Raw genomic sequence first — 14,790 nt, forward strand, 5'->3', positions numbered from 1 at the left:
TTCAAATAATTACTAAAGTATTCAGTGGAGAAAAAAAATTACCCACGTACTGTATAACTGTTGAGTAATTTGATTTAGTTTTTTTTTTTTTTTTTTAGATCGTACATAAAATGGATTTACTCACTTTTGTCAGGGATGTTGACACCTGTTTCATTATTCGTGACACTTTGAGTTCCGCTGTGGGCGTATCATTTGGAACGCACGCAACCCTTTCGACAGTGCCAAACAGCAAATGTGCTGCGGCTGGTTTTCTTCCACATTGCATGACACTTTGCAAATGCAGAGCCAGGACAGCCTCTTGTGTGTTTCTCAAGTTCCAAGTGGAGTTCTTGTAGACGGAAATGCTGTCATATTTTTTGGCAGGCACAGATGACAGCGCACAACATTTGTGGTATTTTTTTGTCAACCATTTTATAAACTGCTTAACCTGAGTCCGATTTCAGATGAGCTGAAGCTGTCGGTAAAAAAATGATCAAAATGCGGCGCATTCAAAGATGTGCTGCTACTACTACGATCGCTGCAGGCTGATAGGCTCAGTACGATTAACTTCTGACCACCCCTGGACCCAAGTCAACACATCCTAATCCCCCGGAGGCTGAGTTGCTGAACAACTTTTCCATGACTAATCCCGCCTCGGAAGAGGTGACCAGAGTCTGGGGGTACGGGGTGTGTGTGTGTGTGTGGGGGGGGGGGGGGGGGGGTTGCAAGTGTAACGTGCGCTTCCCGGAAGCTTTGAAGCTCTTTGGCTGGTCTTCAACACTCACTCCAATCCTCAGTGATCCTCCTGGATGAAGCGAGACAAAGCTGGCCGCCGAGAAGATGTCCGGTCCAAAAAGAGGCGGCGGTAAACAAACAGTCCCCTCGCAAAGACGCACAAGAGGCTCGTGGGAAGGGGACGTCAGGTGAAATGAAAAGTGCTCTCATCAAAGCTAAGCGAAGCTCATTCAAAAATAGAACGGCAGGATCTTTTTGGAAAATTAGACTGACAGTCCACAAAATCTGTTGCTGTCATTGTAAGGCAACAGTGTTTTATTTTTTTATTTATTTTTTATTTTTAATCATTTTTGGAGTCAATTGGTGTTTGAACATTTTTCATCATGATTGTCCTGTTTGTCCCGTGCAACATGTCGGTGGTGTGCAAAGGTGACAAATTGTGTCCCCGCTATGCGTTATGCATGCATGAAGAATGAAGAATGGAGCCAGTGGAGTCGTAGTTGAGTGACGAATGCTTAATTTCACAGATAAGGCAGATGAGGTGGGACCAAAACAAACAAAACACAAAAAAGTCGAGATTTAATACAACACTGAGACACGAAATAAACAGATCTAATTGTCATCCATGTTGCGTTTTTCAATTCGAAGGAAACATTCTGCTGCATCCAATTATAAGGATGCGTTTTCCGCAAACAGCCTCGCTGAAACATCTTCTCATTTAGTCCACAGCTGGTAGATAGGGAAATGCTATTTTGCTAATAACGGTCAAATTAAATGATATTTGGAAATAGCAAAGCAGAGCACACAAATTGCCCGCAGTGACACGTTCCAGTTCAATATTGCAATTTAATTGATTAAATGTGCATAGCCAGACAGTGAAAAAAAAACTCGAAAAGAAAAATAGAAAGTATCAATTTCAATCGAGATTCAATTGATATCGAATGTATGCTAGGGGTAAGAACTTACCCCTCATATGAGCTGGACGAGAAATTGATACAGCTGATCAAATAAGTTGTCGCATTTTGTGAGTCATTGCCAAGCGCTTCCATGCAACCGTCATGACACGCACAGAATGTGGGAGGTTTTATCAGCCTGCTTAAATTGATTTTCTTCTTTCACGGACTGCTGGAAGTCTTTCTGTCCTTTGCCATAATTAAGACTCAGCTACTGTGCACGACGCTGAATTTCAATGTCTCCTCGGTAATATTTTGCTTCCTATTTGTTTAATTGAAAGTCCTTTTTTCAAGAGGAGGGAAGTGAAAGATACACATTGTGCATTGAAAACAACCGCACAGCTTTGCCTTATTAAAGTCAGTTTAGCCGATTACTAACAAACGAGGCCGGAGATGGGCTAAGTAGGAGCAACGGATATTTAAAAACAACACGTGTGGACACAAAATAACCACGCGCATATATTCTTTATCCTCTGTGAAGAACCAACAATGTTATTGCGACTTACAGAGGAGTAACTTTATCTCCATGTACTGTAAATCTGTATGGCTGTACTATACTGCCCCCAGGTGGCCAGAGTGCACACCCACCAGAGGGAGCAGCACAATACCCATTGAACTGAAGCAACAAAAAAAAAAGTGGCAAAATTGCTGTCATTCTTGGCATTCAATGATGTCATTGACGTATGTTTATGTAATTACAGTCATGCAGAGTGCTATTTTTCCTTCTTAACTCCTGGGAGGGGACTATTGACATTTCCACTCATTTCAATGGGGAAAAATGAGGTGTTTTGATTTCAGATAAAAAAATCAGGCGGTTTTAAGAAGGATGTTCTCCTTGGCCAGGAAGTGTCAGATGCTCAGGGCATTGCGATCAGGTACCCACTTCTTCTCCTTTCCCAAAGTGAACGAAGCAAACGCTGCAGGATCTCTTCGTGGAGGTGCTTTAAGATTAAAATCCAATTATTTTTGAAAAACACAACCCCCACCACTGTACTAGACTATTAACGGTGTCCAATTAAAAGTTGACCGACAGCTACTTGTTGATGTCCATGAATAGCCTCACTGTTGGAGACACTGAAGTCATTTAGCGTGCCAAGAAAAAAAAGAAGGGAGAGTCAATTCGCTCCAGGAAAGTCACACGGCACATTGAACACTGCCTTATTTAATGCTCCACTGGTGATACCTTCGCCCCCCGCTGTTTGAGAGCTTTGTTTCCCCCCGAGGATTGAAGCATCCCTTCCCCTCTTGCAGACGCCCGGCTGACATAAAATGCACACTTCCCTGTGGCAGTGAGCCAATTCAATGGGAGCAAGTCGGGGTAAGGTGCTGGGAGAGAAAGCGACGTTAGGTTGGCGGAAGGCGGGGGCAACTCGGTTGCAGCTTATGAAACACGCGACGGAGCGCGGGACGTTCGTCACGTTTATTGTCGAGTTGTCAACCATTTGCAAAACACACTCCCCGGAGAATTTATGCGATTATTTATTTGAGCCTTTTGTTTGCTAATGCTAATGCTAATGAAACATCCGAGTTTAGAGGCTTTCTAAATCTCTCCAACAATGATCAAAACTCGGGACCGACTTGGGCGGCCGTTTATTGTCTTTTCTTTTCAACACACAACAACAAAACTTCACTCCGTCGCTTCCTTCTGACGTCACCACAAACTGGGCATGACAAATAGAGACCCGAGTACGTGAACCATTCTTGAGCCTTCACTAACATATACCGGTAGACAAATATTTATGTAAAACCCTTCAAGCAGCTGAGATTTAGGCTTTTTCATTATAGTTGGTTTTTAATTTCGTTTTGACTTTTGTTGTTGAAATTGAGTTTTAATTCGTTTTGAGAGCAGGATTGTTAGTGTGGAATCGTTTTTATTCTTCTATTCGTAAAGGTTTTCCTTTAGTTTAGTTTTAGTATTAGTTTGAGTTTTTTGATATGTACTTGTTGAGTGAAGATGAAAAAAAAATCATTACAATTCCTGTTGTATAATAATGTAAACCACAATTACCAAATAACCGTTTGACCTTGCTCCTTCTTTATGGCGGAACGGCAATGAAGAAATAAATACATTTAAATTAAACCCTGAACGCGTATGTTTGCAATTCACTGTCAAGGATGAAAACGAAGGACATTTTCGCCGCAATTATAGTTTTATGAACATAAGATGTACTTGCTTTTTAGTTCACCCTTTCATGCGCCAATAACGATAACCTGCAACCTGATAACATGATAAACTGTCCACTGCATTAACCACCGTCCCTGTTAAAGCACAATTTTATTTTCCTTTTTTTTTTCCATTTTTGTCATTGCGTTAATTTTCATTAACTACAATAACCTCGAACTGGAACGTGCAGCAACACATGAAGACATTGATTGTAACAGTACTCACAGTCATATATTCCTTATCCTCTCCGAAGAGCTGAAACCTCTCTGCTGCATTTGATGGTTTAAAAAAAATAAATTCATAAGTTATAGCTGTGACAGGACAAACTTTCAAATTCCTACGGCTTCCTCCATCTCATGTTATTCCAATATGTCATCATGGCGCTGTGAGCTTGTTCCGTGTGCTGTGAGTGCTCCCGCCATCTGGGGCTGGTGGGATTTGAAGGAGCGCGGGAATAATTGCTTACCCTCACACCCTGCGATAAGTGTCCCCTAACAGCCAGCCGCTGCGATGATGGCGATAACAACACTCTTTGCTCAAGAATGCTCTTCTCACAACACAAGGCGTACCGATGGGATCACCAGCTGGACTAAAACATGTAGAAAACAAAAAAAGAACCCAACATGGAGTGGCATCTCATGTTATTTGCACCCCCCCCCCCCCACCTTCCCCCACCCCCATGTAGAGATGCAAATAAACTGAAGTGCGTCACCCAAGAAAACAATCCCACAGCGTTGTGCTTTCTGCTCCGGTGCAAAATGTGCTGAGGTTTGCACCGCTGCACAAACACTCGCAAATGAATGTCGAAAGGGCTCTGTGGGGTAAATACGTAGGGAGTCATCATCCCGGATCATCTCTTCATGGCTACTCCTTCAGAGGCAGCTCTTTTAATAAGAACTTATAAGAACCGAAATTTGTTGTCGCTAAACCAAAACCAAACCGAGGTCATTGTTTTGGGCAATATAGAAATGAAGATTGCTGTTCGGAAACACTTGGAGTCTCTGTCTTTAGAGGCCCAGGTCCAAGTCTGGAGACTCGGGGTGCTGGTTGATTCAAATCTGACTTTCAGCAGTCCTATCACATCAATCACTAAAATCAGCCAGATTGAAGCATTGCGTGCTCCAAGCAGAGCAGGAGAAGCTTATCAAGTCCAGTCAACTTGATTATTGCAATGGTCTTTGAACTGGACTCCCTGAAAAGAGCATCAAACAGCTGCAGACCAAACAAAGACATCAGAATAATTACTCCAATTCTAAAGATTTTACGCTTACTCCCTAATTCGGCAACTGGTCTATAAAACGCTGAACGGTTGAGGTCCTGATTACATTCAAGAAATTCTCATGAAATGTAAACCAGGGTCGAAGCCCAGACTACAAAGCAAACATGGTGAAGCAGCATTTAGCTGTTATGCTGTAAAAAAATGTCAGCCCCCTTTTCAATGCAGGTTCAATTCGATGCTCTTTGACCATACCTTTCGATTTAAGGTCTTTCAAAGCATTTCTAAAAATCATGTTCTTGCCCTGCACGTTCTGTTCCGGATTTTCGTAAACTACTTTTATTTCTTTACTTTGCTTTAACTCTTTTCTTTGTAAATGCGATTGAATGTTGCACTTTTAATTGTGTGCAGCACATTGAGTTATCGCGTGTATGAAACGCACTGTATGAGTAAAGCCGCCTTGCCTTTTACCAGCCCTCCGCCGTCCCTCCACCCCCTCCCGCCTTTTACCTCACAGTGCAGTTATCCACATCCGCGAGCACAACAGATTCACGACGCAGATAGAATAAAGTGCCTTTTCTGACACATTATCTCTTCATCTGTTTGCTTTTGTTTGCTGCGTGGGTTTTCTTTGCTGCTTGTTGTTCCTCCTGCCACACGGCATCAGACAAGACATTTCTTCAACGGTGCGCACGTTGCGCCGGTGTCATCGTACATTTGCAAAGAAGATCCTCACGCGCCGTCGTCGACGGGATTTTGCAACGCAAAAGTAAAACGGTACGCCTTGATTCTGCTAGTGGAAGAGCAGCGGCGACACTGTATTGATTTGACTGTATTTCCCTTTGGAAAAAAACAAAAAACAAATCAAGGCTTCTCTGACACCGGACTATAATTGATGACGGCCCCTCCATACGTTCATTGAGCCTGCATGCTTGCCTCACAATGTAAAGGCTCTCCAAAGACTCGCTATTGACTTAAGTATCAATAAGCGGAGGCGTGTTCAACGGTTCCCAATGGCTTCGGATTGATCTCCCGCTCAAGTGTAAGGCGGCCTTTTGAAAGTTTAACAATGTCGTCGATGTGCCCGGGAAAGGGGCATGTGACTTGATGCAATGGAGTAACCTGTCAATAGAAGTGGTGGCGGTGAAGGGCGCGTCATGTTTACTTTAAAAAGAAAAAAAAATATGTGCGCTCATCACGTTTAGTTTAAAAAAAAAAAGGGAATTAAGTATGTTGAGCCGAAAAAAATGTTAATGCAGTGTCTGCGTATGTCTCCTTAGGCGAGGTTATGTATGCGCACACATGAACAGGCAGTTATCATGCGTGCCTCATGCATCTGGCTCGCGACCACACGCCCGACTGCCGACATCTTTTCTCACCGCAGTGATAAAACAATTTCGAAGAAAGAGGCAGGAACAAGGTCTACATTCTTATCCTGGCGCTTAAACATGAGGTGAAAATGAACATACGATAGATTTACAAGTATCAAGGCTTATATTATGGCAAACGGTTGGATTTTCAGAGCACTGCATGCACGATTGAAAATGGTTCATTTACATCCTCTACAAGTGTAAAAGGTAGACATTAAAAATCCAATCCGATTCTCTTGTGCTTGGCATCATGAGACAGTCCCAATGAGGCATGGGCCAATATTAGATTCTGAAGGTATCATAACCGTGAGCAAAAACATCACTGTATTAATTAAAATTACAGCTCTGAACTGTTCTTTTTAAAAAAACTGCATTATTTTTTATTTTAAACAAAATATACCAGAAGAAATGTGTACCAGATTACATTTGAATGAACAAATGTTAATATTCGTCTTCCGTTTTAATACTTCTTAGAAAGTCACTGTCCCATCACTTTTGAGCTAATTTTAGAACAGAACCATGGGCTACTCATGTTTTCCTTTTTTCATTTTTATTTTTTAATGTTTTTACTTTTTTTTGTATTTTTTTTTAGGACCCTGCACATTAATCAGAAGAACAAAAGTGTATCAGTGACAAATGGATGTTTGCCGTGACTTTCATCTTGCTCCTTCCCCCTCCTCCAACTCTGTGCGTAACTGCTCACCCTTCCCCTTTTTGTTCGCCAAGAAGGATAAAAATAACAGTTGATTGGGGGGGATCATTAACGTCCTTGTCTTCATTCAGGTCATAGATGAAGATAAGATAAGATAAGATATCCTTTATTTGTCCCACACTGGGTAAATTTACAGCCTCCAGCAGCAAGAATGTAGGCAGAAAGAAGAAGAAAAAACAAACAAACACTGTTCAATTAAGTGCAATATAAATACAAAATGGATAAATCGCAGTGCTATTTACAGTTGTTTTCCACATCATTTAATTATTATTAATATTATTGTTGCTATTTTTTATTCAGCAGCCTGACAGCAGTTGGTAGGAACGAGCGTCGGTATCTCTCCTTCTTGCAGCGCGGGTGTAACAGTCTCTGGCTGAAGGAGCTACCTAGTGCTGTCAGTGAACATGTTATTATTATTATTATTATTATTATTATTAATAATAATAATCATGATCATCATGATTATTATTATTATTAATCATCATCATTTATTCTTATTATTATTACTTTCCTGGGGTGGAAAAAAAGAGCAGTAGCAGTAGCCTCCACCAGCCTGCAAGAGGCGCACCCGCGCAATTCCACTTGGCAGTCAGTGAATGTGCACGAGCCACCCCAAGAAATGGCACCACAGCACGCGAACACAAAAGCTCACAGGACCCCGAACAGCTGCCTTGCTTTTATTTTGAAGCCCGTGTCCTTTCTTCACATCCGGTTGTGTCTGCAGGTGGAGCGCTTCGTGCGTCCAGGAGGGTTCACAATCGTCTTGAAGGACAGACGCTGTGCTTCTTGCTGAATGCCGATGGTGGTGGGGCAGAGCTGTGGAAATCTGCTGTGGATAAAGACGCGGAAGAGACAAGCGTGACACACATCCACACTGGGAATTTGTTTTTGTTTTTTTTGGAGGGGGGGCTGCTCCTACCTCTTCCCCGCACCTCAAAATCTGGACAATAACAACGCGAGGATTGCAGCAGAGACGTAAGTAGGCACTTTTCTCTTCTTTGCCGCGGTTTAATGCTGACAGGTGTTCCCGGGGGGAGGCAGACAATGCAATGATGTGGCAAACAGATGCACGACGGTAGCGACATTTGGGTTGGTTGCGATTACGCAAACGGTGCGTAATTGCTCCACAGTGCTTGATTGATTGGAGGCACCGTGACGCTTTCCGGACCTTTGACGAAACCGCGGACGCCGGTCAATGTGTTGAAAAGCCACGTGCGTTGATCATTCTGTTGTCAGTGACGTCAAAAAGTGACCTTACGTCTCCGGTGTGCGCGTTTGTCTCGCCACGCGAGTATTCGAACAGGTCCAATGTGGCACATTGGACTGTAATCCAGTTGACTGCTTGCAGGTGCGCACTCGTTACGTACAACTTTTACGCACAGGCACAAAATTGTTTTTGCCTTGTATGGGCTGTTTCTTTTTGAACCACTTCTTCCTCTTCTTAGCTGGGTAATAAATTGTTCCGAGATCTAAAGGAATGAAATAAACAATTTGACGGATACCGTCGCATACATTGAAGTGTAACAGCCTCATACTATTTGGCTGTTCCTAATCATTTGACCGACAGTTCAACTCTAGTGTGGTTGACAAGACAGCTTCAACTTTTGCATCGCCTCCATATAAATATACCCCCCCCCCCCCCCCAGAAGAACCCCCCCAAAAAACTTCAAAGTGTTGAGTATGCTGGTGCACGGGTCCAAGCTGCAGTCCAGGCCTGACGGAGGCTTTGTCGCTCATATTTTTCATCATCCACGTCGACGGCGAGTGTGAAAATTGGAGGTGCTGGAGAATGGGAATGGGGTAATCTTGCTGTAATCCCTGGCACGGCGGGCCGAGAGACATGCAGTCTGCCTCATTAACTCCCTCCTTCGCCGCTCCCTGCCTGGCCCTCATCCATCTTTCCCCGCTCATCCGTCCAGCATGCGAGCGAGTCGAGAGGTGAAAGGAGCTTAAGGGACTCATAAAGGCAGACACTTGGATAAAAAGGCGAGGACATACACAATAGGAATATGAAGGATTCTACCCCCACCAAATTCGCTCTCCGTTTGGGCATTCAAGCGCGTAGTGATGGGAAAACGCGGCCGCCCCACTCCTCCTTTTGCTGCACTTCTCTCACTTTTCCTTCTTGATGAAGCGGCCAGGAAGGAGCTCCCCTTGTTTCTGAATGATTGCATGCGTGAATGTGGAAGAGAGGATGGAAGGTGGTCTGAGGGGGAAGAAAGCGAGGGAGAGGATTCAGTGGTGACTTATTGATCCGATCAGGTTTCCCTTCCTTGGCGGGAAGATCCAGACTGAGGTCAAATCTTTGGGTGATATTAACGAAGGCGTCGTCAACGCATGTTGGACTTTTGTTGACATGTTATCCAGATACAGTGGAGTCATGATCAGGGGTGTCAAACTCATTTTTGTTGCGGGCCAGATTTGAGTTAGTTTCGCTTGGAGGGCCGTTGTTACTGAAACCATATAAAGAAGTCAAGAATAACGGTTTATTCACCTATTGTTTAAATTATTGTAATGAGAGGTTTGGTAACAAGAAATGCTAACAGCATCACTCTTATTTATTACAAATGAGAATTTGAAATTTTGGTAGTGATTTTAGCAAGCATTATGAAAGTTGACATCTTTGATTTGCTTTCGTGGGCCACATAAAATGATGTGGCAGGCCAGATCTGGCCCCCCGGGCCTTGAATTTGACACAATTGATCTAAAACAACAGCAATATTGACGTCGTCGCGCCCCACCTTGGTCCTATCTATGACTTGAAGATGGACTTTTAATGAGTCAACGGGTAAAAAATTGTGGCAAAAGATTTTAAATAAATAGGTGGATTTTTGTTGTTGTTGACGTCTTGAAGGAAAAAAAAAAATCTGGTGATCATCATCAGTGGTCGGGTAGCCCCCACCCTCTGTTGATCAGTCCCCACTGATGAAATCTACTTCCTCAAATTGCTTTTGGTTATTACTGTGTCTTTCCCACGGACTTATGTATGATGGACCAACAAGGCCGTAGCGAGAAGTGAAACCGTCGGCGGCCATCTTGCATTGCCACTCACTAATCGTACCGATCTAGGAGACATTGAGTTCCCAGTGGCATTTTCACGGTATTTGTCTGTACGGGGGGAATGCCACAGTGTGTGGAGTAGTCACAGCGCCGGGATTCTTTCTTTTGGGAGGGGTCGTTGGTGGAGGGGGGGGGTGACTGATCTGTGGGGGAGCTGAGAAAAAAAAATTAATGACTTCAGGAGTTGAGGTTCTCGCATTTTAAAAAAAATTTTTTGGATGCACACTGCATTAAACCCATAAAAAGATATTGTTTCAATAAGTCTGAGAGAAGCACTATATGCACATTTCATCAGTGAGAAGACCATTATAAATTCTGTCTTACAAGGTACCCCGACGAGTGCTACCCAAAGATTCGTCGACATCATTATGTCAGAACCATAGAAAACAAAAGCCCAGCAGGAAAAAAATATTGCTGCAAAATATAATACGACACTGAGATAATGTACTCTGACTCGTCGATGTAAACAGTCAAGTTTCTTCTTGGGTCTCCTAAATTAAAACACTCACAATCATACCGTTTCCAAAAATAAACTGAAGATGTCAGTGACAGTGGCAATGTAAGATGGCTGCTCTCTGGGCCAATTGTTAGTCCTGCCAGATATGAATCTGTGGTCTTGACCGGATTGAGATCTCTGCTTGGCCTAAAAGCTCCTCCCAGTCAGGGGTAATAGTACCACCTGTTGCTTTGGCATACACTTGACAGCCAGCAAATCTCTCCTTTTTCCTCGCCATCATGGGCCGCAGAGGACATCTGGCAAAATTGTCGTGAGATGGCGGCACTTGAGTTCAAAGCGCGGCGCCGCATTTAATAATGCGCCTTTGGTCTTCCTAATTGAGGAGCCGTTGAGGGACACGCAGGGAGAATCCTGCGCTTTGCATCCGAGCGTATTCCACTAAAGATTGGGTTATGCATTAATTCAGCATGGGGCGCGAGTATATCTGAATGTTTGATGATTTTTTTTTCTTTTTAATTCCCCCTTCAACTATGTAATCCCAGATCCCTTTTTTTTTTTTCATTTCTGAGTAACCCAGTAAAAAGCGTGCACCGCCAATGAATTAATGAAGATGCTCTTTATAGCCTCTGGCACTCGCCTGATGTGGAATCTTTCCTCTATCGTATTGCTCAACTTTTGGGATAGAAATTCTTGGAAGTACACTTAAGTGAGAAGGGTGTGTGTGTGTGTGTGTGTGTGTGTGTTTTTCTTGCGAGCTTTGTGGGGAAGGCCCTTTTTCTGTGCACATGACGAGCTCGGGTCCAACATGAGTCGAGACGTTTGGAAGCTGCGATTGGCTCCAGATGCTTTCCGACTGCAAAGTGGAGCAGGTTGTGTAACGGCTATATGGGACGCGCATAAGAGTGTTACGCTCATAATTGAGGAGTGGGTGTTTATAACTAATCCGTGCGCGCTGTGGGATATCACTGATCGGCACAATTTCCACTTGTGCGCCATCATGCAGTTTGTTTCGCATAAAACCAGCATGACGATCCAGCGTATGCTACCAAGCCAACCAAACTGAAACCTGAAATCTCAAATGGCGTTGTCAATAAAGAACCAGACTTTTGCTCTAATTGCTTGTCACTGCTTCGATTACCTTGACACTTGGGTCTTGACAGCTTGTACACTTTTAGGACTTGGAAAAAGTGCAAGCAGGTACTTAAGAGTGCAATAATTATCCCCATTAGTGGACAATGTTTCTTGAAGGACTGGTTTGGACAACAGCTTATTATTTCTGACTGTGTTTCTGTGCCACGTTGTGGATGTTTCCGTTGCTTTGCAAATCGTCAGCCGTAGGATCTGCAGCCGTTCAAGTCTGTAAAGTCGAATCAGATGTGTTTCTAAACACAACACAATACATCTTCATTTATACAGCACTTTTTCATTTATTTTTTGGGTGGAGGTTCTGAATGTGATTTCACTTCTGTTGGCAACTTATTGCCTTTTCATGCAGCATAGCAGTTAAATGCTGCTTCACCATGTTTTCTTTGAAACCTGGGCTCCAATGATTGATCCGAGCTTGTAAGCAATGGCTGTCATGTTTCGGTTTGTGACCAACAGGTGGCACTGTGGGGCTTTACCCTGCAGCTGCATACCTGTTGGCCGTTAGATAATTAGCGGCTTTCAAAGGACTCCCTGCCCGAACACTCAGTGTCGGGTCATTGTTGCTGTTTGCTTGCAACTGTCATGTTTATTTCTGTCATGGTTCTGTTCCTGTTGGTTTTTTGCCACAGTCATGGTTTTGTTTTGCTACTTTGGATTAGTTTTGGTTGTTAGCACTTTGTTTGTTTTGGATTCAGTTTTCTCTGTTTTATTAAATATAGCTCGTAAAGTTCACCCTGCTCCTCCCTCCTGCCTGCTTTTTGGGGTCCACCACCACCTCGCAACGTGACAATGGCAACATGCAGTCATCAATCGAGCTGTCCGCCCCCCGAAAATGCATTTCTCATTTGGGTAGTCCACTGGTGTGGCTGCCATAGAGCGCCTCGTTATTGGCCCTGAGTGCATGCACGTCGCAAAGGGACTGACGCGTAGTGCCCTTTTGATTAAATTGCACACCAGTCTGTGAAATGTGAACATTTCTTTTCAAACGGATCCCGGACAGCCGTATGTGTCTTTATTGATGCTCCATCCCCGTTTGTCAGGGACAAATGAGCCACGTTTGTGCTGAGTCACCACTTCGCTTTGGCTCCTGGAAGCGAAAATGTGCTGAGGGACTGCGTTAGATCCCCCTCATCAACGCCGTCCAGCATGCATTTGTATTATCAGGTTAAAAAAAAACAAACAACAAAAACTGCAACACAAAGCCCATTTTGGAGTCGGCGTGTTTTATTTTGTTCATCAGTGACCTAAAAAAATCGATGGCACGATAATGTTACAAGATCATGCTTTTCAATTCACGGCTGGGAAGTGAAATGGCCCCAAATTGTATTGGGCTCAGAGCCACTCACCCAATCAATGGTGCTAATTGTTGGTCTTTAGCACGTAGCAGGTTTCCAAGCTCAGCCCCGCTCTTGTCTTTTTATTATTTCTTCCCTCCCGATCCAAAAGGAAGCGGTCCAAGATTCTGTTCAGCCCTAAACGTTTCTTCCAAGCCCCCGTGACACACGGTTTGGCCCGAGAGATTTGCGATTGGCACGTATGGGTGACACGCACCTCCTATTCTCCCGTGAGCTCCTGGAATAATTCAGCGATTTGACACTTTGAAGCCGTGGAGCGCGTGCGCGCGCGTGCGTGTGCGTGTGTGCGCGCGCGTCACACAGATGGTGTCAGCAGCAGATATGCGCTGGCCCATTCTGTCAAAATGGATCCCTGGGAATCTATCAGCCATTGACAGCATATGAAATTGCCCTGTCAACTAAATTAATGTTTGACAATTGAGCTCGAACAAAATTAGCAACATGCTGGAGATACGGTCGTCATTTGCGTCTGAATCGGGCCCAAGAAGTATTTTTAGCTTGTAGTTTGTATGTCTAGTGTTGGGGGGTCTTTTCAAGTGGTCCTCCTGCCAAAGTAAGCATTTGGTGGACTGCCGTCCATTTGGGCCGAGCCTCAGACTTCAGGACCACGGACAGCGCCGAGACATGTTCATGTGGCGCTGGTTTTCGCTCTTCTGTGTGTGCTAGCTGCGGCTACTTTCTTTATTGACTCTCGTGAAGCCGGTGGGAAGATCTTACGGCCCATGTGGGACAAGCCTAACGATGATTATATCTGATTTACAGCACTCAGCCCTTCTTGTGACACGCCCACAGTGACACACACACACACACACACACACACACACACACACACCCTCTTTCTCACACTCGTATACCTTTCCCCACTTGCACCTCACTTCCCTCCTTCATTCTTTTGATATCAAGCCATAGACGTGAGAGCGGAATAATTCAGGCTGGAAGTAAAAAAAAAAAAAAAAGTGCTGAGTGGAGCTGTTTGATATTTTGGTTGCCACTCTTACCGCTGGGTCATGGAGTGCGGGCGCGCGCGTGCGTGCGTGCGTGTGTGTGTGTGTGTGTGTGTGTGTGTGTGTGTGAGTGAGAGAGAGGCCTCCGATCCTGTTCAATAAATAAACAGTTTTGACATACATCAAACGCTACCGCGCAATGGCAGCAGTGCTCAATACCTCACTGAGCTATATTAGTATCCCATCAAGAAATGTTCGATTACATCCTCTTCAGAGATTGAGCATGATGCATATGCACGCATCGAGTGTCCGGCACATGCCCCTGGGGACCCACCTGTCAGGCAAAGCAGGGTGAAGTCTGTTTGCTGAGGCGGCAGCGGAGGTGTCACCTTAGCCGTGCAGATGGTCCTGATCGGCTGCGGCGTAGAGCAGAGACAGCTGCTATACACATACACACAAATACACGCACGCATAAAGAGAGCGAGAGAGATGCTCGAGAGGGACGGCGGTTTTAAATGGTAAATGTAAGAGCTCTTTTTGAGAGTAAATTCACTGTGTTAACAGCGGTTCTACTGTCAAACTAAACATGAAACCGATAGTTTGACTTTGTGTCATAAAAACAACTGCCAACTTTGCCCGAGGAAGCCCCCCCCCCCTCCACTAGCTTAATGCTAAGCTATACTAAGAAACTCCATTGGC

General features: G+C 44.2%; 1 protein-coding gene across 7 annotated transcripts in view; it reads left to right on the forward strand.

The window, feature by feature from the left end:
• The first annotated feature begins 7,799 nt into the window (after positions 1-7,799).
• Positions 7,800-14,790, forward strand: part of nrxn2b (neurexin 2b) — a 282,388-nt gene continuing 275,397 nt past the window's right edge. For 5 of the 7 annotated variants that reach the window (XM_086105124.1, XM_086105117.1, XM_086105121.1 and 2 more), the window contains exon 1: positions 7,804-8,104. The gene's annotated coding sequence lies outside the window, so the exon portion shown is untranslated. Of the gene's footprint in view, positions 8,105-14,790 lie in introns of all 7 variants that reach the window. The other 2 variants (XM_086105123.1, XM_086105122.1) reach the window with 2 other exon arrangements.

This window comes from Hippocampus guttulatus, chromosome 2, assembly GCF_054856545.1.
Source record: "Hippocampus guttulatus isolate MCC_2025c chromosome 2, RoL_Hgut_1.0, whole genome shotgun sequence".
Lineage (NCBI taxonomy): Eukaryota > Metazoa > Chordata > Actinopteri > Syngnathiformes > Syngnathidae > Hippocampus > Hippocampus guttulatus.